The following is a 6,372-nucleotide window of genomic DNA, read 5'->3' as shown; positions in this document are numbered from 1 at the left end:
TGTGAGAGGTAATTTAGACAATAGCAAATCTGCATTTTACTGATGCCATGATGAAAAACCAATAGCAGACAGGCATCTTAGAAAAGTAAGTTTTTGGGCACCTAAAATAATTACTTCTTCATGTGGCATTTGGGTGAAAATGCTGTAAAGAGGGGTGGGCATAGTAGAGTGAAAACATTGTAAGGTGTGGATGGCGTATCCGGGGGGTATTTCGCACTGTGTGATACCTGCTTCTCTCAAAAGTAACATTTCACTCCCAGCATTCAAAGGGGGGGGTAATTTCCATCAGTCACAGTGTGCTTAATCCATTAGAGGAGCCTTTAAATGAGCCCTGGAGGAGTGCTAATGGGGCCATAATGAAAACCTCCACCCTGCTCATTAATTGCAAAAAAACATACATACACCAAAACATTCAGCAGGAGTAAACACACACACACATAAACGGAAAACTGTTGGTCACACGACTGCCATGGTGCTCTCCTTTCATCACTTCCAAATGAATGTAACCTGTCATAGGCTAGCAGGACTCCATATGCAGTGATCACCATGGCAACGGACTAAGAAGGCATTCATAGTTACGAGCGACTTTGATGTGAGTAGGGTTCTCCCAAAGGGTTTTATAAAATACATTGGACCCTCATTTCTCGTGTGGGTTACGTTCCAAAAAGATGTGTGATAGACTTAATCAAAAAGAAGAAACTTTTATTGTCTTTACAATTTAACCTCCGTACTTTTGTATTTTTACCAAAAAAGCATAATATATATATATATATATATATATATATATATATATATATATATATATATATATATATATATATATATATATATATATATATATATATATATATATATATATATATATATATATATATTAATATATATATATATATATATATATATGTATATGTATAACATACAGTAATCCCTCGGTTATCGCGGTTAATGGGGACCAAAACCACCTGCGAAAAGTGAAAATCTGCGATGTAGCGTAATAATGGTTTTTGCATTATGCCTTGAGAGCGTTGCACCTGCTTAAAAAAAAAAAATATATATATATATATATATATATATAATTTTAGTTTTTTTATTATTTTATTTTATTTTTATTTTTTTTTAGACCTGCGAAGCTCTGAATCCGTGAATGTGGAACCACGAAGTAGCGAGGTCCCACTGTATATGTGTGATATATGTATATGTATAATATGGTAGGTGCCTTGAGGTGTGTTAGTGTGTGTGTGAAGCACATTGTAAAGCACTACAGGAGGTCTTTGCTGACTTGACAAGCGCTATATATAAGATGAGGGGGTGGTGTAATTGTAACTTGTGCTGTCCTTTGAGACATTTTGTGATTAATGGCTGTACAAATAAATGTGACTTGAGTTTACTTGACTATATAAATGATGACCAAGTAGCAATAAAGTGCTTTAAGCTTTAAGATACAAAAAAAATAATATTTTGTGTATTTCAGCCCAGAAATAATGTTTAAAATGAATAGGCTACACTATTTGCCATGCACAATTTCAGACATGTCTGCTTTTTTTTTCTTACATTAAGAAAACTCTTTATTTACTGGAAAAAATGTAAATTCTTAGCCGATCCGTTTTGGGACATTTTGTACTTCTATGAGTATTTCTAAATCACTATACTTTTTATTTCTACCATAGTAGATTTGAGAAACTGTACTCTTACTCCGCTACATTAGGCTACATTCATTCTATTACTTAAATGTAAAAAGTACACGTCTGTCCGTCTTTGCTAAGGCACATTTTTTTGTCAGAGTCCTCGTTTCTTTAATTTTGATTTGACCAGTGACCCAAACAACCACCAGGTAGCACAGTATGCACAGTGTAAATAGCTGTAGCCTTCCATAAATATTTGAATCCACAGAGGGTTCACCCAAACAAACTGTCAGAGTACACAGACTCACAAGAGTCCCTCAGAAAGCTCAAGTCCTTCTCGTCAAGTGATACTCTTATTAAAAATGCCAAAATCACAGCCTTTGCTGCCCCAGGGCGGGTAACAAAAGCAACACTTGACGAGCTGGTGCTGGATTTTGTTTGTGAGGCCAACCAACCATTATTTGTGGTTTGAGTCACCACCTTTCAAGGCTTTAATTGAAACAGCGCAACCTCATCCAGTAACGTCGAGAAAAACATTGAGCCCAAGAACGGTACTTGAATTTACCGTTCTTATTTTAATCTATTCTTAGAGTAAACGTGATGTTTTGTTTATTGGATGAACTTTGATGATTTGATAATCTGATCAAATGGTTGTTCAAAAAAAAAAGATGTTGCTACAGTTACAATTACAAGATTAGTTCTTTCACCAAGTACTTTTTACTTCTATCTGTGCCATATAGTTCTGAATTACTTGAGTTACTTGAGTAAAATTTTTGGCTACCTTACCTCTGCTTCTACCTACTTGGTACTTTTCTATCTATATAGCTTTCCCTTGGGGATGTCATCAGGAGACTCAGGGTCAATTTCTTTCATTACGCTGAGGACACCCAGCTCTACATTGCCGTGTAACCTGATGACACAAGTCCTATAGATATCCTCACCTAGGACAAACAGAGTTCTTAGTCATTGGTCCTAAAAGTCAGAAAGAGAAACCTTTACCCAAAATACAAGATTTTAGACTTTCAGATTGCATTAAAAATGGTGGCGTTATTTTCACTGCTGAGCCCAATTTTATTCCACATATCAAAAATATGAATAAAAATGTTTTTTTTTAATCTCAAGAATATGGTCAGAGTCCGCCAATTTCTCTCTTAGGCAAAAACGCAGGGGCTGATCCATGCTTTAATATCTTCTCGTTTAGACAATTGTAACGCACTGCCCTCCAGTCACTGCCAGGTTACAGATACTACAAGTTCAGCAGCATGTCAAGTCAAGTCAAGTCATTTTAATTTGTATAGCCCTTAATCACAAATAGTCTCAAAGCGCTTCACAAGTTATTACATATAAGAAGTTTAGGTTATTCGTATGCTATAGAGTAGAAGTGAGTTTTAAGCTTAGATTTAAACATTTCCACTGAGGTTGCAGATCAGATCTCAGGAGGAAGAGCATTCCACAACACCGGTGCCCGGATGGAGAACGCTCTCGAACCAGTGGAACACTTCTTGGCTCTTGGGATCACCAGGAGACCGGCGCTCTCGGAACGAAGGCTTCGGGCCGGGACATAGGGGGAAATCAGATCTGAAGATATGAGGGGGAAAGTCCATGTATGATTTTGTATAGTAATAGGAGAACCTTAAAATCGCATCTTAGGCTAACAGGGAGCCAATGCAGGTTAGCCAAAATTGGGGTGATGTGATCATACTTTTTTGTCCTTGTTAAAAGCCTCGCTGCGGAATTTTGTACCAGCTGAAGACTCTTGAGTCTGGTCATGGGAAGACCGGAAAGTAGTGCATTACAGTAATCGAGACGGTAGGTAACAAACGCGTGAATTATGATTTCCGCATCCGACTGAGAAAGTATAGGACGAATTTTAGCAATGTTACGGAGATGGAAGAAAGCGGTTCTAGTCATTTTCTTCATATGTGTTTGAAAGGACAGATCGGGGTCAAATATGACACCTAAATTTTTAAGTGATTCGCTCTGTGTGATGTGGCAATTGTCTATGTTCACAGCGGTTTTAGAGAATAAGTCACGGGACTTAGATGGACCAATAACTAACATTTCAGTCTTTTCAGAGTTAAGATGCAGGAAATTGAGTGACATCCACTCTTTTATCTCAGTGAGGCAGACCTCCAAATTTCCACAGTTTAGTGTGGCAGATTCCTCCATCGGGAGATACAGTTGAGTGTCATCTGCGTAGCAATGGAAACTGATATTATACTTGCGAATATTATCACCTAGTAGAAGCATATAAATGCTGAAGAGAAGGGGGCCAAGCACTGAACCCTGCGGAACACCACAAGTAACACTAAATGGCTCAGATGTCAATTCGCCATATTTAACGCAGTGTGTCCTATCTGAGAGGTAAGATCTGAACCATAAGACTACGTTTCCTGAGAGACCAATCCATTTTTCCAACCGTTCTAGCAAGATATTATGGTCCACTGTGTCAAATGCAGCACTAAGGTCCAGCAGCAGCAAAAGTGATGATGCACGAGAGTCCATTGCCCGTAGGAAATCATTGGTTACCTTAATCGGAGCTGTCTCAGTAGAGTGGTTAGCCCTGAATCCTGATTGCATTGATTCAAAGAGATTGTTTACGGACATGAAATCATTCAGCTGCTGTGCCACTACTTTTTCAAGTATAAAGTATCAAGCACGTTTGCTTATGGATCACATTACACCAGTTTTAAAACAGCTACATTAGATCCCTATGTGTTTCAGGGTCAATTTTAAGGTGCTTTTACTCATTTTAAATGTCTTGATGGTCTTGGGCCATTCCTTTCTATCTGATCTGCTTTCATTATATCAGCCCTCGCGGTCCTTGAGGTCCTCTGGCAGAGGTTTGTTGACTGTTCCTAGGGTGAGGCCATGCACCAATGGTAAAGCAGCATTCAGCCAGTTTGGTCCTCACCTGTGGAACAGTCTGCCGGAGGACATCAGGTCTTGGGGATCCTTGATATTTTTAAGAGAATGCTTAAGACCCACTTTTTTAATATAGCTTTTAAGTCAAGTCAAGTCATGTTGATTTGTATAGCCCTTAATCACTTAATCAATTCAAACTGAGATATACTTTTTGTTATTATTCAGCTCATTTTTAAAATAGACACTAGGATAGATGGCTTAAATAGCTAAAACGGTAGCTTGAAAGGTAAACAGGTAAAAAATTAAAAATCAAGTTAAATCCTGTTTATTTGTATTTCTCTTTAATCTCAGGGAATCTAAAAGGGCTGCACAGACCACAGATTATTGCAAACCACAGACTATTATTACACCATCCCCTGATCTAAAACCTAAACGAGGGCAAGGAAAAACTCAAAAACTTCAACATAAGGAAAATGAAGAAACCTTGAGAAGGGACTGCACATGAGTTAATCCCCCTTCCAGGATGACCAGGCTCCAATGGATGTTGCAATAACAAATAATACACAGATATTGTCAACATAAAATATAGGTTATTCCTATGCTATAGGATATAAGTGTGTTTTAAGCCTAGATTTAAACAGTTCCACTGAGGTTGCAGATCGGTTCTCAGTATTCCACAGAAACGGGGCCTGAATGGAGAACGTTCTTGAACTTGCAGATCTCTTCTTGGCTCTTGGGATCACTAGTAGACCAGTATTTTCAGAGTGAAGGCTCCAGATATAGGGCAAAATTAAATCTGAAAGATATGAGGGAGCAAGTCCATGCATGATTTTGTATACTGTCAACAGAACCTTAAAATCACATCTCAATCTAACAGGGAGCCAATGCAGGTTAGCTAAAACCGGGGTAATGTGAACTTTTTTGTCTTAGTTAAAAGCCTCGCTGCAGCATTTTGTACCAGCTGAAGGCTCTTGATTTTGGACTTTGGGAGATTGATCATTTTTATTTAGTTTGATTTGTTTACCCTCTAATATTTTAATATATCATCTTTACTTTTTACTCCACATTGTTATGTTTTGTTCTTCAGTTGTTATTATTTTTCGTTGTACTTTTATATTTCAATGTTTCCTCGTGGGGGTGGGGGGTGATTGGTACATTGGTAGCGTTTGGTTCGATGACTGAAAATTCTGACGCTAACCGCTGCCATCCCTATCAGTGTGAGTAAGCTTCCCTCGAGTACCTATCCTCATATGGCTAGTCTGTACCTTGCCATAATTATCTTTTATTTCTATTGTTATTTATTTTTGTTTGTTTTTATTGTATTTTAACCGTTGTGTGTGTGTCTTTGTATTACGTGTATTAGGTTGTTGGGCGGGAATAAACGAGGGGACTTCAGTGTCTTATTGTACACTGAATGTTTTTACAGCACTTTGAGTTGCAGTTTAATGCCTAAAAAGTGCTTTACAAATATATTCTATTTGATTTGATTGTCTTCACATTAAGAATCTGTCGATCTTTCTGCTCGCCAGCCTCTTTTCTTCCTTGGCGTAATTGATTTAATTATGCCGGGCGATTTAAAGGAATTCATAGTGATGGTTAATGTGGCGCAGGATCCAACGATGGGAGGGGGTCAAATGTTACAGACGTGGTGAGCCCCACTTCTCAGAAAAAAACCCACAATTCTTCACATCTTGTTCCTCACTCACAAACTCAGCAGGGACTCAGCTGGAGGCCCCCGTCCAGTCTTTCCTTAGCTAACGGTTTCTGGTAAATTGATATGCGAGATTTGGATTATATTGTGTTTTCAAGGGAACTGAAATCAATTTGTGGGATCGCTTATTAATCGATACTGCCATCTAGTGGGTAATGGGAAGATCTTCAATAC

Source organism: Urocampus carinirostris, chromosome 10, assembly GCF_059441175.1.
Source record: "Urocampus carinirostris isolate Australia breed hairy pipefish chromosome 10, RoL_Ucar_1.0, whole genome shotgun sequence".
NCBI lineage: Eukaryota > Metazoa > Chordata > Actinopteri > Syngnathiformes > Syngnathidae > Urocampus > Urocampus carinirostris.
This window is presented reverse-complemented; position numbering follows the sequence as displayed.